At 42.4% G+C, this 25,097-nt stretch overlaps 1 long non-coding RNA gene across 2 annotated transcripts in view; it reads right to left on the bottom strand.

The window, feature by feature from the left end:
* LOC127053824 (uncharacterized) overlaps positions 1 to 14,572 on the bottom strand; it is a 41,965-nt gene extending 27,393 nt beyond the window's left edge. The window contains exons 1-2 of one of the 2 annotated variants that reach the window (XR_007775130.1): positions 14,497 to 14,572; positions 6,875 to 7,003 (exon numbers count right to left, since the gene is read on the bottom strand). This is a non-coding gene — a long non-coding RNA (uncharacterized LOC127053824). Of the gene's footprint in view, positions 1 to 6,874; positions 7,004 to 10,039; positions 10,075 to 14,496 lie in introns of those variants that run through there. The other variant, XR_007775131.1, reaches the window with a different exon arrangement.
* Positions 14,573 to 25,097: the final 10,525 nt, after the last annotated feature.

The raw sequence follows: 25,097 nt of genomic DNA, 5'->3' as shown, positions 1-25,097 counted from the left end.
TAACTTACTATAACTACTGACTTGGGCTGGATTTGAACCAGCAACCTGGAAGTGCAAGGGTCCATCTCACATAGTCATTCCTCTTTAAGATCCAAAGTAACCTCTGCTCCCATGCATCTGGTATTATTCCAATTTTTTCTCTGGAAAATATTAGCAGCAGAAGCGTAATACATCTGAGGCTAGGAGGTTTTATTTAGGACAAATAAATGAATCTAACCTTTTATGTTTCCTCCAACATTAAATTTTTGGCCTGTGCCCCACATTGGAATCTGTTGAAGGTTGAGAGTTATGTTCAGAGCTACGTTGTCATTGCGCTGTGCAGCATGATGGGTGAAATGTATGTTTTTAAAGATATGGCTGGGGGAGAAAGTTATCTTTCAAGCACCTTTGACATACTATCTACAGCTAACTGAAACCAGATTGGAATTGGTATTTAAGAACTACAAGCTGAGTGCTTTACCTTTTCAGTTGCTGGAATAGCAGGAACAAAATTCCCCACAATTCATGTAGAAAATGATAGAAAAATCAATGCTAGCTCAGTGCAGAGAAGACAGTCTCATTACAAGAAAGTCATTTTCAGACTCCATTGTGAGGTTGCCCCAGAAAGGCTAGCCACAGTGGTTGGGTGACACTCTGCCTATTGGGAGATGTTATGCCAAACATCCCTCAGGGTGCATAGTCTATGGTATAATTTTATTTTAAGTGAGACATGCAGGAGAGGTAATACTTAATAATCTTCAGATTCAAGCACCTTTATCTAGATCTCAGTCTGGCTTTTCTTAACATGCAGATTACACCTTACTCCTGCCTGTGAGGTGAGTATGATTGATACTCTTTTGCAGATGCAGAAATGGAGGTACAGAGAAGCTGAGGCCAAACATTTCTGAAGTGGCCACTAATTTTGTGTGCCTGCCTTTTTGGGGTGCAATCTGAGGTGCCTTAGCTTGAAGAACAACAGGAGCTGTGGGTGCTCAGCACCTTTGGAAAAAAACATCAGGCTAACGACCTCTCTGAAGTGAGGCACACAACATTTTTGGCCACTTTTAGAAAACTGGGCTAAAATTTACTGGTGCCAGTTTGCACAGAGAGTTAGTGGCAGAGTTATAAATAAAGCCCATGAGTCCAGATTATAAATATCGTTTATTAGCCACTGGGTCACATTTCCTCCCACAGCTGCTGCATCAGTTCTTTCTCTGAGCCTCTCCCTCCAAAAATCACTTCCTTTGCAGAACATGCTAACCTCAGTGCAGTGACTGACTCTGCCTCAGATACCGCTTCCACAGAACTGCAGGATGACTTTACCCCTTCTGTGGGCTGAGCGAAGCTAATGCCCTGGCTTTTGAATTCTCTGTTCATTGGCTTGTGGACTGACAAGCCCAGTTGCCCTTCAACCATCCTGCTTTAACTCTTCCAGACTTCAAACTCACTCTCTAAGGATAATGGATAGGGCCTTTCAGCCAGCACTGCAAATGGACCTTGCATGTAGCAGCTACTGAATATTTTAAAGCAATGGGATTAAACTCAGGTTAAAATCATCCCTGAAGCAAAAGCCAATAAAGATTCCTTCCTCCCTTCCAATTTCTTATTTAATTCTTCCCTTCATTCCATATTTGCCCCCTCTGTGACTGTTTCAGGGATACAGACTGCAGTTGGCAGTATAGCCTCATTTATGGATGTGCTCCTGAAATGATGCTTTTCCCTCCTATCTTTTCTTCCCTCCTTTCTCTGGAGCAGAATGTTGAGATATTCTACAGCTCCAGTTCAGAGTATGGCTGTTAAACAGCTGAGGAAGATGAGGCTGGTGTGGCAAACAGAGTATTGCTGAATTACTATGGAACAAGGCAGTGAGAAAACAGACCAGCTTTGAAGGGGAAAGCCGTCAAAAGCTCTTGCCTGTTAACCAGACTGGCCCAGAGACAAAGTATTGGATGCTGTGTACAGTAATTTGTAGGCCACATGGACAGCAACAGTTTATGCCTGGAAGCTGTCACATACCTCCCCTGGTGGACTGCAGCGTGTGTGTACCTAAGAACCAGGCACATGCCGAAGAATTTACAGGCTGCATTTCTCTGGGATTTGTTGTTTGCCTTTATTTTCCGTTAGTAAGGCAAAGCAAGAATACAGAAATGAGACTTATTCTGCAGTTCCTCTTTGTGCTCAATCTTTGAGTGAAGTCCACAGAAGTCCTGGGTTTGAAAAGGTGGCAGGATTATTGGGCCTACTGGGTTTGTAACTGACAGGAGCACCACTACCTTGGAAGGAGTTTGGCTACATTCCTTTGCTGGAAAGACAAGAGTCTTGCACCTTGTGGCATGTTAAACTAGTGAGAGTCAGACCTCAGAAAGCTGGAACGTTCAATTTGGATAAAACACCCTGAAGTTAGGGTGCTAGCCACGCCTGCCAAACCTCCTGCAGAGACCCAGACACTTTCTCATGCCACTTCCTGCCTTGCAGCAAGGTAAATCTTTCTCCCTCTGGCAGCAGCACTCTGTTAGGGAAGCTTGGTGAGGCTCTTTTGTCTCTCTCCCTAATAAAACCAGGCTTTGAGAAAGATACATGCCTTTCTCTGCGATGGATGATGCCAGCTCAGGGGAATCTCTGTGATCCATCTCGACAGAAACAGTTGGCAATGGTGGGTCTTCAGTTACGCATCTTATTACCTGGAAGTGAAGCCTGAAGTATCCACAAGCATGAACACTGGGGCTTTCCACATTCAATCTGCCTGCCAGGCCATCACTGCCAGAGGTGTTTGTGCCTATGCCCAGTACCACATCACAGGCCTCCTGAAGTCTCTACAGCATTCCCCTGTCTCCCCATCAACTACTGCATCCCGTGCCCAGCAGTCAGTCAGTAGCCAGTCCCCCCGCCCCACATCATATATTTAGGGTGTTCCATGTCCTCTGCTGATTTCTTCATTAGCCAGGGGGTAGGAAATGGGGGAAGGCAGTCAGAAGATTTCATCTCTTCTTTGGGCCTCCTGCACCATCAGACAAGACCATGGGTGGGAATCAGACATTGTACTCTAGCTGGGCTGCCTGATCAAACACTTCCCTACAGAGCCTCCCAACATGCAAGCAGGACTAGTAAGTCCCTCCATTCTTAAAGTGATACCTTGCAATTCCAATACAGTCCTCAGTACAGCATACCATTGACATCAATGACTCTGGATCAGGCCCTTAGTGAAAAGTAAGTGATATTTTAAAAACAGTTTCCTTTTCAGTAAATGGATTTTACTAGCAATGTAGAGAAGGGATGGAGACTATCAGTGATTTTTTTATGCTGACAGTGTTTCTCTAACAGTACTGTCAACTCTAAGCATTCAAAAATCATGACTCAGTCCCCATAAAAATCATGAGACTTGCTTAAAAATAAAGATGTTTTTAAAATACTAGGTTCATTTTATTGGCTATCTGGTTTCTGGAGCCTTTAGAGTGCACTCGGATTACGTTTTCAGGTTCTTCTATGCAACCATGAGGACTAGAAACTTACTTTTTAAAAATTGTAAACTGAGATTCTCACATAATCATCCAAGAACAGAAGCTTTAAGAAAATCAATAAGTATCATGAAATGGCAATGTTCCTTTAAAACTAGAGTTCCTGGTGAATAAGTTGAATTGGATATATTTCAACTTCATTTTTAAAAATCCTCATTCTGTACTCCTGCCCCAACCCTCCCTCCTTCCAAAAAGTCTCAGTTGTAACAGTTTTTGCTTTATAGATGAATGCAGTAGGACAAGGTTCATGTTCTCTAATGATAGCCCATTTAAAGTCTGCAACATTAATACAACTTAAACCCAACATGATCTCTGCTGACTGATGTCACAATTTCCTTTTGGCAAGAAGAAAAGGACTCTGGGGTCAGCCGGCAAAGAAATATAAAAGAAACAGAAGGAATGGGAAATACCCCAGAACTACATGACAGCAAAAGGAAGTCTCAGTATTTGACTTGCCATTCAGCTAGATAAGCTTTTCAAGTATAAAAGAACAAACAAAAGGCCAACAGCCACACTCTGCCTCAGACCAGAGAATGGGCCTGGAGTCTGAAGATGCTATCTGTAGCAGTGAGCAAAAGAAAAGCACTTCAATCCTTTGCCTTGTTAGCTGGGGTGGGCTGAGATTTTCACCTTGATAGTGTCTTTTGGTCAGTAATCAATGGCTTCTGTGTATAGTACCGTGCACGAGTACCACATTTACTGTACTATGATATTGTGGTGTTGCTCCTGGTTCTTGTTCTAGATCTGAGGGCTTGTCTACACTACTGCGTGGTGTCGATCTAAGATATGAAACTTCAGCTATGTGAATAGCGCAGCTAAAGTTGACGTATTTAGATCTACTTACTGCGGTGTCTTCACTGTGGTAAGTTGACAGCTAATGCTCTCCCGTCGGCTCTCCTTGCACTTCTTGTTCTGGTGGAGTACCGGAGTCGATGGGAGAGCGCTCAGCGGTTGATATATCGCATCTATACTAGATGCGATAATCAACCCCTGCTGGATCGATTGCTACCCACCAATCCAGTGGGTAGTGTAGACAAGCCTTAAGTGTCTGGTTTATTATGAGAACTGTGGGGACCCTGAAGAAGTATCTCCACTGATCTAGGCTCCGTCCACTTGCTCCACAATTAGGAGCTGTGAAACAGCTTCCTTTAGAATTTTTAATTATCCTTCTTTGATTGGCCCATGAGGGTCACTACATACTAATAAGGCTGAGGATTTCTGAAGCACTATCACTGTGTAGAATTTGGCTCTAGTCCTGATCCACAGCACATTGAAACCAATACAAAAGTTCATATTGATTTCAATGAGCTTCTGATCAGGACTTTAATAAATGCTGAACTGTGAATCTGGCCCCTAGTAAATGCTGGACTCTGGACCCAGTGTTGATTGTACCCACAGTTTTCCAGTCATGATTAATTGCCAGTGAAAATTAGAGACAATTTTTAAAAACCAGACTCCTGATCTGTAATGTCAGGTAGATTCTAGGGATTCAGTAGGCAGGGGAGAAGGGATTAGCTATTGTCTAGATTTTAATTGTTAGCTGACCTCATAATTTTGAGGTTGCCATTCAATTCCCAGGAAATAAAATAACCATTATTGTGCTACACTACCATGTTAATAGGGCAGTTTGTACTTGTTACCATCTATCACACTGCCTGGGATAAGGGTTAATGTGGTATATTTCTTGAGAGGATAAGAGAGGAGTTAATGATCTGTATTTTTTTCTCTGCTGTCTAAATAAATCAATGTCCAGGTGAATTGCTAAGTGCATCTAAAAGCCTTGCAAGAATCACAAGAACCTCTAGGGTAATTTTTAAAATAAAATTTAAAATCTCATTTTCAGCAGTAGCTGGGTGTCTGAGAGAGGTCACTGCTAGAGAGATTTGCTAGAGAAGTCACTGACAGACTTTGTTGCATTCCTTTTTCTCCGCTTTGGACTTTCGGGAACAACAAATATAGTATACATAGAAAAAATAATACTTTGCAATTCTATACAGCTCCTTGCATCTGAGGATCTCAAAGCACTTGACAGACTAGTTAATTCTCACGTGGGTGGTACAGGTATCAAGTGTTACTATACTCATTTTACAGATGGACATAATGAGGCATGGAAAGTTTAAATGGGTTGTCAGAGGTCATGCAGGAAGTCAGAGGCAGAAATGGAACCTGACTCCCAGTCTCTTGCTGTAATCACTAGACAACAATCTTTCTCACTACATTATTGTTAAATTAAGAGCTAAGTCACTGTTTTTCTGATTTCAACTTCCTTAGTTTGATTACATTAACTACACTTTTTTTTTAATGTACAGTAATTGGGTCCTGCATGGGTTTCACTCCAGAGCTTAATAGCATGCCAATTAGGGAACCGAACGGTGCTCTAGCCTTCATTTTCTTTTGCTGTGTACCTTAATTAAACTAGGTTCAGTGGGAGTCTAGATAAGTGCAACATATTTTTTGGTAATTAGCAATTTATAACTGCATTAGAGGTGGCCTAAAATATTCAGGAAGAGTGCAGGTGCTAACCCAAAGTAGTTATAAGTATAAAGTATATATTGAAGCATTGCCTCCAAAGACTGGATCTAGCCTGGTAGACCTCTCTGAAGTTCCCAGATCCAGTCTGGATGAACTGCTCCTAACACAGGACAGAGAGCAGGTACAGGTGTTTTTATGCCCTGGGCCTCAGGGCTCAAACTTGCATCAGGGTCCCTGCAGCGTCAAAGAGCTGTTACAGCAGCAGAATATATATCTAGAACACAGCAGTGCTCCATCCACAACCCTTTTCCCCTGGTCAGGCATCCTATGCTAGGGCCAGTCAAAGCGTGGCATGGAGCTGCTATACCAGCTCCACACCACTTAGGGTTTCCCCTACAGAGGGGGATTTCTGTCTATCTATCAAGGAAGATAGGTGAACAAGGAGATATGTAAGGAGTTGGTTTTAAGCAGAATGTGTAAAAGTTGCATGCACGTTTGTTGGTGTCCTTCAGACTCTTGGCTAGTTGCTAACCTGGGACCCAACGTATCACTTTATTATTCTAGTAATACAGTGTAATTCAACTGATTAAAATGACAAGGATAGGACCTAAATAAAAAAAGTTCCTTTCTTTTAAAAGAGGCTTGAAGCATGATTATGTATTCTTCAATGACGAGGCAATTATCTGATAGCGGACCAATCCCCTAAATCTCAAAAATTCATCTCAAAAACGTTATCTGTAAGTATGCAGTAACAGACTGGGAAATACTAACTAATGCTTCACTGAACTCGATGTTGTGTTTTTTCTAAATGTCAGAGCCCACCATTGTTATTTGCCCACCCTGGTGGGTGCCAGAATCTTATTTAGCTGTACTCAACTTTTCTCTGTCATTTTAAATTGAAGAATTACCTTAAATCATCAACTGCCGCCAAGGAGTAGCATACAGGTTCAAGCATGTTTTGGAAAGGCTTATCTGTTTTCTCGTAGTGATTCACTTCTGGCTGTCCTCTGACTGTCCACCTGAGAAGTGTTGGTTGGCTGTAGGGTGGGAAATAAAGCAACATTCATTTTCATACGTGAGTGTCTTCATCGCCCCTTTGAATTATATCAAGTGGGTGGAGCTAACTTTTGCACTGACACTAAAGACAAGTCATACCCTTTCTGTTCTAGCCAGCTCACCTTATCTTCACTCAGGGTCTGATGTCAAAGATTAATGCCCTTAAAGAGTCCCTCTCCTAAAATATCTACAGTGCTGTTCCCTCCCTGGTTCCCTCCTGCAATCCGCTACACCACCTCACAGACTTCCTCTGTATCTCAGAATGTCATTTTTGACCCATCCTCCACATATGGCCATTCCTATAATATAACTTCTGGCTCCTGCTGAGATAGGAGTCCAGCTTCCATTGGTGCAAAAGGTACTTCATTTCTGTGGCTATCCCAGGCTACTCCTTTCCCTGCTCAGAAAGGCTTTATGTAGTCTATTAAACACTGGCACTAGTGCAGAACCCTGTGACACTTACTATTAACCTTTTTGCCTTGCTGGAAATTGACCATCCTTGTTTATGTTTCCTTCCACTGACCATAAGGAGAAGAGGGAAGGGCTCCTTGCTCCCTTTTCATCTCCCTTGGACACCTGCAGAGTACAGTATGGTTCCTAGACCATAAAGTCATTGGGGGCAGAGACAATGTCTTAGTCTAGGAATATGAATTGTTGATTTGTTCATAGTGATGAATAAGTGATTGCAAAATACTTGTATTATTTTGTGACACCTCTTGTGACACACTTGGTATTGAGCACACCTTTTCCTCAAGGATTTCAGTGCTCTTTGGAAATAAGCCTTACCATGCTTTTGTGATGTGGTGGTTATTATAGTATCATAGTCATGTTCAGATAGGTAAAGTGAGGCCCAGAGCAGCCAAGTAACTTAGCCAAGGTCACACAGTGAGCCAGCAATAGCGCACAGAATAGATGCCAAGTGCCTGGATCTAATCTTGCTTATACTTACTGCATGTAAATCAGGAATAATTCCACTGAAGCGAATTGAGTTACACGAATATAAATTGAGAGGAGATGCTGGCACCAGGACTCCAGCCTTTAACTTACTTGCTTGAATCACTCACCCACATGGTTAACCCAACCCAAATTGTTGGCTTCAGCTGGCTAATAGCGTCCCTTTGAGTAATTTAAAACTGGCCCTGGTGAAACACTCAGGGAACAAACCTGCTTTGTGAGAGTGACAGATAACATGTAGCCTAATAGCTCATTCCCATCTAATTTCTATGATGACATGAGAAGCAAAGCAAAAGTGTATTATCTGGTGCAAAGGAAAAACAAAACACAGGCTATCCAGGAATGTGAATAGAATGCTCTAGTGAGGACAACAGACAAGTGCCTGTTGTATCCCCCTATGCACGACCTTACTGCAGAACATCTCACTGCATATAAAGCTTGTATTCTCTATGGGTAATCAATCAGGCAGCTCCACTCCCACCTCAGTGAGGATCAGCTGCTCTTGCTTCAATATATGTCACCTCCAACAATGAATGAGAAGAGACCTCGGGAAGAATCACTCAGGGGCATGAATGCTAGGGATTTAATGGACCTGACAGCAAGCAGCTGCTCAAGCTGGATTCATATATTTTAATAGTAAGTAAAGCACAGCATGTACTCTCTGGGAGACATTTTACCAGCCAGCCATCTAACTGAGCATGGGGGCTGGGGAAAGGAAAGAGAAACAACCAGAACGGAATACACAATGGAATAGCATTTTTTTAAAGTTTTATACTACCTCTAAAAATACTAAAGACACAAGGTGGATAAGGTGACATCTTTTAGTGGATCAGCTTCTGTTGGTGAGAGAGACAAGCTTTCAAGCTTACACAGAGCTCTTCTTCGGGTCTAAAAATACTGTCCAATTCACTCTTCCTCCTGTTAGTTAGCCTCCATTCTTTTGTTACCCATAGCAATTTTTGAGCCAGACACTGTGGCATGTTTAGGAGGAGCTGCAAAGGAACAAGAAGTGATCTTTCTTGTGCTTCTGTATGTTCTATGAAAGTGGCTTGAATTTCTCCTCCTGCCCCTCCTCAGTATGTAGGAATTGGCAGTATACCTTTAAACACTTTGTGAGCCCTCTAATGGTTCTCACTGCCTTGTATGTTTCAAAAGCCACCAAATCCCAGAAACTCTCTCTCTCTCTGTGTTTAATATAGATATATACCTATCTCATAGAACTGGAAGGGACCTTGAAAAGTTCTCAAGTCCAGCCCCCTGCCTTCACTAGCAGGACCAAGTACTGATTTTGCCCCAGATCCCTAAGTGGCCCCCTCAAGTATTAAACTCAGAATCCTGGGTTTAGCAGGCAATGCTCAAACCACTGAGAGGGTGTGTGTGTGTGTGTGTGTGTGTGTGTGTGTGTGTGATTAGCTAGGCCTTGCATGTTGTAGTTAATGAACAGTCAGTTGGACTGTTCTGTGCCATGTGGTTCCTTTCTGCTGGACTTGTTTTTCACATTTTTTTCCAAGCTACCTAAACCATATGACAATAGCTGCAAGAAAAAATGTTGCATCACAAGCAAAACTGTTGATGTTTTGCTTTTTGCTGATTTCATAACCAGGGTGTGGGACAGACACCATCCCAGTTTTTATGCAAAATTTGGTAACAAAAAATGTTTCTGTTAACAAAATGAAACCTATACTCCCCCCCGGACAAGCATTTCATACAGAATCCCCCGACCTTAGACATTATGATGCACTGTCGAGCAATTTAACTTGTTGCATCACTGGAGCATCTTAATCTGGGTCTTACTTGTGTGACCAGTGGGGATTACAAAACCCCTCTTAAAATTATAAAGCACAAACATCAAATGACATATTTAATACACTTTCTCTTCCACCTGCACGTAGACTACAAAATCCAACATTTTCATATCTATGTTCTGTGTGTGCATATCTGTGTTTTTAAATGATAAATTTTCATTTGCCTTTTATTGGCAGACATAGGAGGAGGGAAAATGTGGGCTGTGGGGACTAAGAGAGAGAAGATGAAGACAGAGTGGAAAAAATAATGCCCCTCACCTTAGCTCCAGTGCTTTGAACCCACAAGCTCTTCCAGAGCCACAGAGAGAAAGAACCTTTGAAAGTAATGGTCTTGAAATTTAATTTCCTCCCAGCTATTTAAAGATGGTTAAAAATAGAAAGGGAATGAACACAAGGAAGCAACTGTCATTCAGAATAAAACTAACTAACTAAATACTAGGTAAGAGCTTTGTAAAGAGGTTACTCACACAGGGCCTAATCTGAACTGACTGAAGTCTATGGGAGTCTTGCCACTGATTTCAACGGGTTTTGGATTAGGCCACCCTCTGCCCCTTTCTGCCTTTGTAACTGCACTTTGGATTCTCCATCTCAGTTCCTTCTTCCATAGGGCAGTCCTTCCCTTATGCAGAAGGAGGTCTAAAGCTTTACACCTGCTTCCACCCAGCATACTGCTCCAACTGAGCTACAATCCTCTAGACTTCAAGAATAAACCAGATTCAGAGCAGCCATTGCCCTAAAACGTTTTCCCCTTTAAAACACTCCAGTCCTAGTAAGGGATCCCTAGGGGAGTAAAGAGCTAGGATGAAATGGATAGTACTATACCCTCTACATCTCTCTCTCCTGATTTATAGACAAAGGAAGAGGAATAGTGGAGGAAAGGGAGAGGAAAGAAAAGGGTTACAACAAGTAGAGATAATAGAAGTCACATTATATGAGAGTCTCTTAAGTACTGGCATTTTTAGAATTAAAACAGAGGTACCAGTAGGACAAGAGGGGAGGAGCTGACAGCACAGGAGTGGAGCTCAATAGAGGAAAGCAAGGCCTGAATGAGTTCTGAGAAGGGATTTGGAGGAGAAAAGAGGGCTATTGTTCTAGGATGGGAAGCAGTGTGGAAAGGGGGATGAAGGTGAAGGAGGGAGGATGAGACAAAGGGAGTCAAAAAGTGAGAAGAGTAGGTAAACTGTAGAAGGTGTGAGATGAAGCTCTAGGTGAGGCAGATTCTTAAAAGAGGGGACAGTTACTTTGAAGAACATTATACAGAAAGAGATAGAAAGTAGTGAAGGGATTAGAAAGGAAGCACAGAAAGATAATTTCAGCTATTGAGGGTTAGACTGAAAAGGGGAGAGGGAAGTGTCCAAGTGGGGAGAGGAGACATCATAGTCTAAGGCACCAGGAGAACCTGGTGGGAGTTGTACATTTGGGGAATGTAACAGGGCAGTGTTTCTAAAGCAACTGAAGCTGGTTCCAGTTCCAACACAGTGAATTCCACAACTAAATCTTCTAAAGGAGCATCCAACTAAATCCACTAGGCAAGAGGCGCAGATTAAGCTGCTACACATAGACTGTCAACCTCTATCTTGTATTACCTATCATATCCTTGGAATTCAAAGCAACTTCCAAGGTCAAGTTTGGCTTTAAATATCTCACCCCACACCAGGGTGAAATCCGGGCCTCATTGAAGTCAATGGCAGTTCTGCCACTGCAATGGGGTCAGGATTCCATCCTTAGAGCACAGTTGCCAGATTTCACATTCAGGTTTATAGTCCTGACTACTTGATATTCATTTATGAGGTAGTTTATAATCTTTCTTCTGTCCCTACAGCTTACGCAAATCCATGCATCCCTGCATTAACAGAATTTTCATTCCTCTGTTATGTCAGAAGTAAAATTGCCTTTTGAGAGAGAGAGAGGGAGATATCTTTCTGATGTGGGTGTCTTATCTTCTCTAGAGATTCTTTTGTCTCCCTGTATTATTTGCACATGATGTGAGTTGAGCTAACCTGGCACCATCAGTGATTCTGGTTTAGTCTTTTCAGTCACATTTCTCTGCAGGAAATCCATTCCCAGATCCATGCATTCTTCAATTCATAAAGCTTTGTTAGTTTATAAGCCACTCTTGAAGATTTGTGCCATAACAGAGACATTTCCACTCCTCTTCATCAGCTCGTGGACTCACCCAAATGCAAGAGACAAACCTCAGGCAGTGTTCTTTTAGTAAATGTCAAGTTGCATTTGAGATGCTGACGAGAAGATTGACATCAGGATATGCTAGCAGGAGAGCATGAATCAATTGTCCTTTTATTGTAACAATAGAAGACAGTTTCAGTGGAATTTGGAGACATTTAAGTCAGGAACAAGAGCTTTAAGAGCACATTATTGCTGACGTCATCTGAGCATTAGGACTGTGAAAATGAAATAGACTCAGAGATTCTAAGGCCAGAAGGGACCATCATGACCATCTAGTCCTTCACATTGCGGGCAACAGAAGATAACCCACCCACTCCTGTAATAGGCCCATAACATTTGACTGAGTTACTGAAGTTCTCAAAACATGATTTAAAAACTTCAAATTACAGAGAATCCACCATTTACACTAGCTTAAATCTGCAAATGACTTGTGCTCCATGCTGCAGAGGAAGGCAACCTCTCCACCCCACAGCATCTCTGCCAATCTGACCCATGGGAAAAAACAAATGACAACAGGCCTTCAAATTAGCACTGAAACAGATGACCTACAGTTTAATTCATGGTATACACGGATCACATCTCTTTTAGACTCCAAAGCCAGATCAAGAGCAATAGAATAAAAATGGTTGCCTTATTTTTATGTGTTTGAATTTAAGGGCAAATTTAAAGACACACAAATGTAAAATGTATCTGAGAAATGCTTGCCAGTTTCACACAACTCTTGGCACTACCTCAGCTCAGGAATGATTTTTAAAAATCCTGGTGGCAAAGTTATGCTCTGACTGCATTGTAATAACAGCCATATTAATCTAAATTGATTGTTTGAAGCCAGTTTTTAAGACAGCAGTTTTCTGCAGAGTAGCAGGAGCTTGTAGATGGGAAGGAATATTGCAAAGTTTAAATGATTGCAACAGGTGTAAGTCAGTAGAAAAATCAAACCCAGTAACTATAATGCTAGCTTCTGGACATATGGTTATATATAGGACCCACAGTGCCAATGATAGCAGAAATTAGCTTTTCTGATGCAGACACCTGCCCACTAGACCAGGAGGTAGGCATCTTGTTGTACATAAACTACTGAACAGCCAACAGAAGGTAATTGGTCACTGCTGAAGCTAGTTGAATAGCATTAATCAAGGGCTTGATCTAAAGTCACTGAAGTCACTGGAGTCTTTTCCTTGACTTTAGTGGATTTAAGACCAGATTCCAAATAATGTAGGTCCCATTCCTACAACTCAGTCCTTGCAGGGGCCTGCCTATGTCGATCCACTTGCAAGAGTAGCAGCTAATCTGGGAAATTTCAAAACACATTCCTTAATATTTTTACTCATGATTTAGCCAATCTTATGTAGCTGGGGAATTACTGTGTGAATATTCACACAAATAGGAAGGTTCCAAAATACGTATTCACAAATCCTTCCCCAAATCCTCACAGCTCTAACCCCTAGTTAACTAGCTCATTTGAAACATTGATACTAAAGAGAGATAAGAAAGGTGACTAGCCACTTTAGAGCCTCCTGCTCTGGCATCTTGCTTTGTTTTGGAAAGAAGCCTTTTGAAAATGGGACCTCAAGTCCTTGTTGCCTTTTCTCTGAATAAACTTCAAATCACCTTGGGAGTTCTGTGGCCACAAAGACCTAGTGGCCCTCATGTCAGGTTCCTGAAATTTTCAAAGAGATCATCCTGCCTAAGCAAAGAGGTCTGAGAAACTTTGAGACATTTTTATACATGCAAGTCTTGAAAAATGCTTTCATTAATATGAGTAATATGTAAATATGTTATCAATTTCTTCTTTATGGCAAAATCTGCTAACCACGTTAGCATGTGGGCTAAATGGTTGCTGTATGAATCTCTTTATAGTGAAATATAGATGCTGGAGATGGGAGCATACTTTTCCCAACAGAGATAGACTCAGACTGTTGAGGGCAGATAGAGATATGAATTCAGACTTCCCCAGAGTTCAGGAGTGTTCAGATTTGGTGTTCTACATCAGCTCCCTTACAGAGGGAGATCTGAGCCACAAACTTGTATCTGGATTAAGATTTGAACTTCCCAGAGTTGAGGGATTAGATATTCTAATCCAATATTCTGGTTGATTTCTACTGATCAAAACAATACATGGATAATTATATACAGCACCCAGCCACCATTTTTATTACTTGTAGGGAGAATTCTACAGATTCCATTTACAATAGTCACCACAAGCTTCCTAGGGTAGAAAACAATGAGTTAAATAACTGGAAGTTTGCTTCACTTTAAATAACTTTTCCAAATCTGGAATGCTTGCCCAAATGTTTTCTCTTTTACCTCTTTTGGTCTATGTCATCAGGGCAAAGTGTCACAAATACTGAGAAAATAGCTTTGACATCAAATCGGAAGAAATACTTCCTGTCTGTCATATGGACTGAGTTATCTAGATGGTTTCTGCACTGTTTTACACTGGTCCAGTTTGGTGTTTAAGAAGTCTATAACATTTTAACCAACTAAGGTATTGTTGGTGAATACCAGTGGTGCTTGGTTGACAATACCTGGAGACTGAAGTCTTCCATTTCTTTACAGGAGAAGCACAGAATGGACTCCAGGCATGAAACCTTCCCCACTGTCCTCTAGTGTGCCTCAACCTTATATTGGAAGGACCACTGTATCTACCAAGTAGTCACTCATCTTTCTTTGCTTTCAATCCTTGATATATCTGCCAAGACTGCCAACAAGATTTCCAATTAGCATAGATTATTGCAATGGAATTTTAAAACTTTAAGTGTTCCATAGTATTCTGCAGGCTAAGAGAAGTGGTCAATGTTATTGTTAGCAGTCAGCCGACGTGCCCTTTCTCTATTGCCATGCAGGCTGCTTTCCCACAAGTTGTTCTTAAATTCCATAACTTGTTTTGTGCCATCTAAATAACCAATCACTTACACTTCTCTCCTTGCTCATGAACAACTCACAGCCCCCTCTCAATCAGCAAACCTAAGAACGTCAATTTGTCTCAGTCTCCAAATGAGATGTCTGAATGCTTTCTTCAAAGCCTCAGTTCACCTTTTTCTCTTGTTATTTTTAACCACAGGTTCAGTGACAACTGTGTCATCCCCCCTGCATCTTGAATACACCTAGCCACATTCTCCTTGCACAGTTCTTAACAAATTAATCATTGCCCTGTCCTATTGGCACAAGTGACTGTCAACATAGCAGATGGTGTCTAGCCCTTACAAAGCTCTCTCTCCGACTCTGCCCTCCAGCAGCGTGAAACAGGGTGCATGTTGGGTGGTTTTTTAAACCTGCCTCATTTTTTCACTTCAGGATAACAGACTGTTGTCACAGTCCCAGGACATCACTCACCTTGACACCAGGATGACAATAAACCTTAGCTAATAGAAGCACGCAAGTGAACAGAAGTTCATCAAGATTTTCCTCAAACCTCTTGCACAGTTCTTAGTAAAGCCCCACTGGACTCTCAACCTACAAACCAAAAATGCCTTTTCAGGAATCATTACACTATACAAAAAATGTAAAAGACTGTTGTCAGCCTGTGACACTAAGCACCCCTCTATTCACATCCTACTGGCTATTTTAATGATCTTTATACAAAATATGCCCTGTGAGGTATAATTTGAAAGCTAATAACTCAATGATCATTAATAATCTTGCATCATGTATGTATGTGGTGGATACTAAAAATTATGGACCCCTATGTAAATTAAGTATGGTGGAATCAAACAATAGAAACCCAATTTACATAAAAATCACATGGGGATGGGGAACTCACAGGAAGGGAAGAACAGAATGAGGTTCAATGAACTTTGGAAGATATAATCAAGGACAGAAGCTGTCACTGGCATCCATCACTAGACAAGACACAAGGGAACAGATCCCATGCAAGCTGAGAAAGATGGATCTTTCAACCAAGGAGTTGCGGTGCTGAAGTCTCTGGAAATGAAATAGGTGAAAAACCAGGGCAGACAAATATCTTTCACTCAAGAAGAGAAGGGAAGCCAGCGCCCAGTACTTTGTGGAAGGTCCTGACTGAGGGAAAGACGGCCAAAGCTGGAAAGAAAAGTGATTGGTGAGAGAAACTATCTTGAACAAAGCCTGTATCTTGCTAGATTAAATTTTAGATCTTTAAAGTATGTTTTGTTTTATTTGACTTGTAACTCTTTGTATCTTCATTCCCTAGAACTCACTTAATCCGATGTACATTTTGTTCATTTTTTTTCATTTTTACCACTAACCAATTCAGTGCTGCGTTTAAAGTGAAGTTAAGTTAATAACATATGGTGTGGTTTTGTGTTTTTAAAAGGAACAAACAAACCATATTATTTCTTTGAACTGCCCAGGAGAGGGCTGGGCATTGCAGAGCTCATGGTTTTGGCAAAATTCATGACTCAGTGTGTGTTGGGGTCACTATGCAAGTAGTAAGCAAGGCTGGTGGAAGCCAGCATGGGGCTGTAAACAGGTTGCTGGGGTGAGATCTGCTGAACCAGGGCTGTTTAGCACACAGACACTCAGAGTCTGCTAGCAGTCCGGGTTGGGAGCTACAACAGCAAAGCCACGTGAGACACCCAAGGTTACAGAGCAGGTGGTGACACAATCCTTCATTGGTCTGAATTGTACCTCAGAATTGACACATATGTTGGGAATCTAATGGTTATGCATTTGATTAGAATCTGAATCATAGAACTCAAACCCTACGCAATCCTCACCCTTATGGAACAAAGAAATACCATCCAATTTAAAAAAGCTCTGAGGAGATGACCCACCCTGCGTCAGAGAACTGCAGCATATCACACTGACCTCAGATGCCACAACCATCGAAAGGACTGTATTGGAAAACCCATAACCAGAACTTCAGCTCAGACTGCTGAATCAATGTCAGTGATAAAAACAATGTTACCCAGGAAAGAGTCTCCTGATAGAGCATGCATCAGCAAGACTTAGTTAGGGGTTGTTGCAAACCCAGTACTAACCTGTATAGTGTCAATGGGATACCTATTCAGTAACATCTCTGAGTATTCATGAAAGTCATATTACTCATTCATTACACATACTCATTTATGAGCTTGCCTCATAAATTAAGATGTGAGTACATCCCACCTGATACGCTCATCCAGCTATGGGGACACTGCTGATCTATAGGAGTCCTCGGACATGTCCATCACCAAGTTCAGTTGTCTTCCTAGCAACTCTATTAGTTCTTCTATCGAATGGGTCCCCCCTAACTCTGTGAACCAGAGAAACATCAAAACCCAGGTAGACTCATATTTAAGACCTGTTAGCTGTTGTAATGACTGTGGGCTTCTTCTGGTCATCTAACAGCACTCATACATTAGACTAACTTCTGTCTGGAACTTGAAAATGGGGAATACATACTCCTTCTTCTGTACAGGCAGGCAAATCACTTCCTTGAAATAGTGGATAAAGTTGATGCCTTAGTCCATTTTTTTGGGAAGCATCCCAATCTTTCTCTCTTCCCCACCCAATTGAAGCACTAGAATTAAGCAATATGTGTAACCGCACTGACCTAATTATGTAGATGTTACACAACACCAACTAGCTTTTATGAAATCATTGCACATGCCAGATTACCTTGCATATGACAATAATCAGGCTCAGGTATTTTATATGTATTGTTGTGTACGATGCCATTTCCTGGAAGGATTGTGGGTGGAAAGCAGTATTTTCCATGAACAATTTCAACTGAAATGAAACATTTTTCCACTTAAAAATCACTGAAGTTTTCCAGTACTTTTCTGAAAAGTTAGAAAATAAATGGAAAAAAAGATCATTTTGACAAAAAGAACGTTTTTCAATTGATTCCCCCTCCCCAAACACAAAAGACCAGCTCTAATTATGGATAAACATTGAAATACTTCAATTTCAATGTTTTGTTTGTTTGTTTGAAATTCAACTTAGATTCTATTTATCAGTCTTTGATTTGGAGGATCTGAGTCTATCAGTGTTAGTTTGGATAAAGAATTTGTTTTGGAGAGAAAATTTAAATCTGTATACTCTTTACCTATGTGTAATCTGAGATATTTTTCCCAATTATAATAAGTCTTTCAGTTCATTTGACTCGGAATGATTCAGTATATTTCACTTCTGTATGCAGCTTCATTTAACAGTTTATGCAGTCTTAACCACACAGCTTAGCAGATGTGCTGCATTTGTTATTATGACTAATTGACACTCCTGAGATATTTACTGGTTTATTTTAAAGGTGTCATTATGTCAAGAATTAAATAAAACAGGAAGACAGGGACCAGTAATACCCAAACTCTGGTTCCGCAGTGCGTTCATTTCAGTTTAATATTTAATTAAACACATTTGGGACTAGTCCAAGATTAGAAGGGCCCTGTAATAGCATGGAAGTCACCATGGTGCACCTCCAGTGGTCCGGTGTGGCACTGCTGGTGAGCTTCTGGCTCAGTTTCCTCTCACCCAGGGTATAAATGAGTCCAAGCAGGCCTTTCTAGTATCTTTAGCATCTCATTTAACAGGAAAGGGCAAAACAAAGATGTAAAAGAGCCCTTTAGTTCAGTTTACTCCACCAGAAACTCTGCACCTACGGTTAATCAGTCCAATGTCTTGCCCTCCTAGCCCCTCTGAGCACTCTTAGACCAAATTGTCTTCCTGGAGCTTGGGCCTCTGCCAGGCATTCAGCCAGTTGCCAGTCTTTTCCTGACAGTGTGTTGGTCTTTGCTGTGCCAGTCCCTAGTAGCTGCCCAGGAAGTCCCATAACCAGTTCATTCCCCTGGGCTGCTCTGGTCTCTTGCCTAGGAGCACTTTCTCTCTGGCCTGATCCTGCTCTCCAGGGAAACACCATGGGGAGCAGCTTCCTATCCAGCTCCCCTGAGAAATCTCTCTCCTCACGTACTTCATCTCTTCTGGGACTTCCCTGACTGACTCCTCATAAGCTCTTATTAGGCCAGGAGCTCCTTACCTAATTAACTGCCACCCAGTTACTTAGGCACTTAACTATTCACAGGTGGATCTAGATGGGCTAAGGAGACTGAGCCAATCATAAATAGGCTGGGTGCCTGACTTCCTGAAGTCCCAATGATGGGCCTCCCTATATAATTGTATGTCTGTGCCCTTGCAAAAGCTACAAGATGTTTCCACTTTATGACGTTCAGGGGGTTCCTGCAGTCACATGGTATTTACATTCGGCCTCCGTGTTCACCCAGTCGTATTATACAAGGGATAAATTTGGTTTCAGATTTGCAAGTGCCTAAGGCTAGGCACATTTGAATTTCAGCATGAATATAAATCACATCTCATTCTGTTTTTAATTTGCTGCCTTAAGCACGTCAGTGATGCTTTCAAAGCCATCTGAGTGGTGTCATTTTCTTCTGATCCAGCTGCTTTTCCCCTGTAATCAAGGGCCTAAATGAACATATGGGAGCCCGATTCTGCTATCGCTTAGACTGATGCAAGTCAGGAGAAACTCCATTCAAGACTATAGAATTTTATTAGTGCAAGAGGAAAAAATTAGTCCATTGGGTCACATTTGGCAGTGTTCTACCAGAGTAAATCCTGAAATCAACTGAGTTACTGTTGATTTACACCAGCTTAACAGAGAGGCCTTCCTTATATGAATACTGGAGATGGATGAGCAATTATAAGATCCTCCTTATTTCTGGGCACACAAAACAGCTCACCATCAGAGCAATGAATCCACTTCATAGATATGAGCTTAAATTCTCAAGTGGTCATCTAGCACCCACAATGCTGGATTTGGATAGGTTGGTTTGGGAGGAATAATTTCAAGAGGCCCTTTTTTGATTTTCAACTGTAAGAAAAGGCTAAACATTTCTCAGTGCACATCAGGCCAAGATGAAATCATCCAGGAACTGATGACAAGGTAAAGCTGTGCAAGAGAAAAAGTGGGGGTAAGTAAATGCAGTTTCCACTGTTCATTACAGGTTTTAATCCAAACTTCACAAATACTTTAGACTGGGATTGATTAAAAAGCTCCCCCTTTACAAGAGATTTCTAGTCCTTCCTCCTGCTTAGGCCAGAAATATTAATGCTGGATCATTTCATTTGTGCTGGTGTATCTTCCAGGGAAGTCAAAAGTGGCATGATCTGTGTCCTGACTGTGCCTAGATACTATAGTAGCTGTTTCTCTGTAAATACCTCTGTTAGGTATTGTCATGAAGAAATGTCATCATAAAAACCTTGCATGCAATATTTTAGCATTTCTGCTTATGTACCCTGCTGGAACTAGGGTCTATGCAAGTGCATGTAAATACAGCATTGCCAAACCTAAGTGTTCAAAATCATGAGTTAAGCCCCTCACAATAAGATTGGCTCAAAAATCATGCTCTCTTGCTCCCCAAGGCATGGGAGAGTGAATAAGGAAGAGCAGGGAACTGGTGGAGCTTCAGCTCAGCCCTCAAAGTGCTGGCTACCAGTGCTCCACTGGCACAAGGTTCAGAGGGGCAGGGTAATAGTTTGTTAGTAGAGGCCAGAAGCAAATTTCTACTCACTATCAAAAGAAGGGAGGAGGGAGGAAATTGTACTCCTCTGTGCCACAGTTCTTTCTGTAGGATGCTCGGGAAGCAGCAGCAGTGCTGCAATATGCCGCTCCTTAATATAGCCGTGACATTGGGTTGAAATCTGTGCCTTGCTCCCCAGACCTCACAGCCATTGACTAATCTAGCAAGGTTTTATTTTTGCAGCATCTGCTCACCCAGGATGAGAACATCTCTTTTTTTAAAAAATGAAACAAAATACAGCCAGGTGTTGCTACTCTGTGTTTTAACGTTTCTTTAAACTTGTGTCAGAGGGTGGAGCTGGTGGCTCAATGGCATCACAACATGCTGACAGACAGGAGTCCCCTAGCTTCAGAAGAGACTGCATGAATATTGGAAGCTTTTCAGAAGTGTGTTGTTCAAAGCTGGTTGGAAAGTGGGTGGGTTTCTGTGGAAAATTTTAACTTTATGCTCAAAAACACACACAATAACTTTTATCTGAAAACCTAAGGTTTTTGGCCAAAATGTTTTCAGGTTTTTGTTTTGTTTTTTCCCCACAAAGTCAAAGTTTTCCATGGAGAGCAGACAGACACTTTCAGAAAAATATAGTTTAGCTGAAAACTCAAATTTTCTACTAAACAGTTTTGATGGAATTTTTTTGACCAGCCCTATTGCTGGCATCAACCTGCCAGCAGCCTCTGGCACAGTGATTCGTGAAGCAAGGATGAGGGTATATCATGGCCTGGAAAGACCCTAATCATTTTCCAAACCAGGACTTAGGAACAGCGAAAGTGTGTCTGATTACATTTTTTCACATTGGATCCCTGCAGCATGGCCTGGCATGAATTAGCTGACATGCTTTTTATTTTCACCCTTCAAAAGAGTGCTGGCCTCAGCTCTTCATCCCTCCTTTTCTTACCAAGTCAGGCCCAGTGCTTGTAGCATCTTTCAACCTGAAAACAATCTGGTATATTTGTAAGCTATGGGCCTGATCATGCAAACACAATATTATTTATTATTTTTATTACCATATAGCCTTAGAGCTCTAGGCATGGACCAAGACCCTATTGTGTTAGGTGCTGTATAAACAAAACCAAAAAAATCCCAGTCCCTGACCCAAAGATCTTAAAATCCATGCTACTAGTCCCATCACACCCAATGGGGCTACCCACCTGAGTGAAATGACTCACCTTTGTGTTTGCAGTATTGGGCATTATATATCTCCAGCCATTGCCTGTGAAGCGGTAAGTGGCAGACATTAAAACTTCATTACAGTGGGGCAGGTGCTATATTTTAGCCAGGGACAATTAGGCACAGCTCACCACTGATAAAGGGTACCACAGGGTCTGTTTGTACTATCTTTGCAGAGGAGAAAGGAAATGACCTCCATTTTTGAATGTTTAAATTTTGTATACTTTTATTTTAATTTTGAACCGGGCAGCAAACAGAAAGGGTTGGAGTAATTTTATGCGACATCTCTTATTGGGCTAGAGCCTCAAGTGATGACCAGCATATTTCCATGGAAGTTGATACCAATTTTCATTAGCTGAAGGACTGACTGGATCTCTCTAACAGGGATTCCTGGACACCATTTTCCCCACGGGGAAACTGGGTTAGTTTACAAATGTAAGGCATTTTGATGGAGATTTTTGTAACCCATAAATGCACACTGATTTTACAAGAGCAGCAAAGAGTCCTGTGGCACCTTATAGACTAACAGATGTTTTGAAGCATGAGCTTTCGTGGGTGAATACCCACTTCATCGGATGCACATAGTGGAAATCTCTAGGGGCAGATATATATATGCAAGCAAGAAGCAGGCTAGAGATAACGAGGTTAGTTCAGTCAGGGAGGATGAGGCCCTCTTCTAGCAGCTGAGTTGTGAAAACCAAGGGAGGAGAAACTGGTTTTGTAGTTGGCAAGCCATTCACAGTCTTTGTTTAATCCTGAGCTGATGGTGTCAAATTTGCAGATGAACTGAAGCTCAGCAGTTTCTCTTTGGAGTCTGGTCTTGAAGTTTTTTTGCTGCAGGATGGCCACCTTAAGATCTTCTATGGTGTGGCCAGGGAGGTTGAAGTTTTCTCCTACAGGTTTTTGTATATTGCCTTTCCTAATATCTGATTTGTGTCCATTTATCCTTTTCCGTAGAGACTATCCAGTTTGGCTGATGTACATAGCAGAGGGGTATTGCTGGCATATGATGGTGTATATTACATTGGTGGACATGCAGGTGAATGAACCGGTGATGGTGTGGCTGATCTGGTTAGGTCCTGTGATGGTGTCGCTGGTGTAGATATGTGGGCAGAGTTGGCATAGAGGTTTGTTGCATGGATTGGTTCCTGAGCTAGAGTTACTATGGTGCAGTGTGCAGTTACTGGTGAGAATATGCTTAAGGTTGGCAGGTTGTCTGTCGGTGAGGACTGGCTTGCCATCCAAAGCCTGTGAGAATGCGGGATCTTTGTTCAGGATGGGTTGTAGATTCATGATGATGCATTGGAGGGGTTTTAGCTGGGGACTGTATGTGATGGCCAGTGGAGTCCTATTGGTTTCTTTCTTGGGTTTGTCTTGCAGTAGGAGGCTTCTGGGTACATGTCTGGCCTGTTGATCTGTTTCCTTATTTCCTTGTGTGGGTATTGTAGTTTTGAGAATGCTTGGTGGAGATTTTGTAGGTGTTAGTCTCTGTCTGAGGGTTAGAGCAGATGCAGTTGTACCTCAGTGCTTGGCTGTAAACAGTGGATCATGTGGTGTGCCCGGGATGGAAACTGGAGGCATGAAGGTAGGCATAGCGGTTGGTAGGTTTTCGGTATAGGGTGGTGTTATTGTGACCATCACTTATTTGCATCGTAGTGTCTAGGAAGCGGACCTCCCGTGTAGATTGGTCCAAGATGAGGTTGATGGTGTGGTGGAAGCTGTTGAAGTCGTGGTGGAATTTTTCCAGAGAGTCTCCTTCCCATGGGTCCAGATGATGAAGATGTCATCAATGTAGCATAGGTAGAGAAGAGGTATGAGTGGACGAGAGTTGAGGAAATGTTGTTCCAGGTCAGCCATAAAAATGTTGGCATATTGTGGGGCCATGTAGGTGCCCATAGCAGTGCCACTGATCTGGAGGTATATATTGTCATCAAATTTGAAATAGTTGTGTGTGAGGATAAAGGCACAGAGCTCAGCAACCAGTTGTGCTGTAGCATCATCAGGGATATTGTTCCTGACAGCTTGTATTCCATCTGTGTGTGAGATATTTGTGTAGAGAGCCTCTACATCCATGATGGCTAGGATGGTGTTTTCTGGAAGGTCACCAATGCATTGTAGTTTCCTCAGGAAATCAGTGGTGTCATGGAGATAGCTGGGAGTGCTGGTGGCATAGGATCTGAGTAGAGAGTCCACATATCCAAACAGTCCTTCAGTGAGAGTGCCAATGCCTGAGATGATGGGGCATCCAGGATTTCTGGGTTTGTGGATCTTGGGTAGTAGATAGAATAACCCCTGTCAGGGCTCTAAGGGTTTGTTGATTTGTTCCGATGTTAGTGTAGGGAGTGTCCTGAGTAGATGGTGCAGTTTCTTAGTGTATTCCTCAGTGGGATCTGAGGGAAGTGGCCTGTAGAATTTGATATTGGAGAGTTGTCTGGTGGCCTCCTTTTGGTAGTCAGACCTGTTCATGATGACAACAGCACCTCCTTTATCAGCCTCTTTGATTATAATGTCAGGGTGGTTTCTGAGGCTGTGGATGGCATTGCGTTCTGCATGACTTTGGTTATGAGGCAAGCGATGTTGTTTTTCCACAATTTCTGCCTGTGCACGTCGGCAGAAGCATTCTATGTATATGTCCAGACCAGGGCCGGCTTTAGGACGATTTGCCCGATTCCCCCGAATCGGGCCCCGCCCCTGAAGGGGGCCCCGTGCTCGCTGTCTCCCGGAAGCAAAGTTCTGCATCTCCCGGAAGCAGCAGCTGTTGCTGCTAGGCAACGAGAGACGCTGGCCGGCAGAAGGCTGAGGCAGAGACAGCCGCTGGGTATTGCAGGTCGGGACGGGGGAGAAGGCACATGTGCTTGCAGCCTTCCTCTCGTCCCCTCTCCTCCCCCCAGCAGTCACCTGGAGCCTGGAGGAGACGCCAAGGGAGCTTCTGGTCAGGTGGGAGACACAGGAATCTCTGCAGTGGACCTCACTCACCTGAACAGCTGCTGGGGCTTCCAACGATGAGTGTCTGACCCTGTCATTCCCCGTAGGTTTGTAATATTGGGTTGGTGTTGTGGTTTTCGTGGTGTTGCTGTTTGAGGGTGAGTTTGTGCCTGCCTGTGTCTGTTTCAGAACTAAAGTTGCGATCATGTCATGTAACACAGGAAAAAAGCCCCCAGCCGGTACTTAGCGCTGTGAACTCCAGGTGAGAGAGAAGGGGAGGTTTGGAGGAGGAAATCAAATACATCAAGAGGGGAGAATGTGAAAGGTCTGCAACATGGCATGGCAGGCTGAGACTTTTATCTCCCCCCATCTCCCTGCAGAAGGGGAAACTGAGGCACAGCGTGATCTGATTCCCTTTCCAAATTATTTTGCAAAGGAAGGGGACTGGGGCTCCTATCCAAACCAGTTCCCTTCCCATCAACTTTGCTTTCCCTGCTGCAAGACCACTGTAGGGGCTGAATATTTCCATTAAATTATGGCTCCTT

The sequence above is a fragment of the Gopherus flavomarginatus genome, chromosome 6 (genome assembly GCF_025201925.1).
Source record: "Gopherus flavomarginatus isolate rGopFla2 chromosome 6, rGopFla2.mat.asm, whole genome shotgun sequence".
Taxonomy (NCBI): domain Eukaryota; kingdom Metazoa; phylum Chordata; order Testudines; family Testudinidae; genus Gopherus; species Gopherus flavomarginatus.
This window is presented reverse-complemented; position numbering and strand designations above follow the sequence as displayed.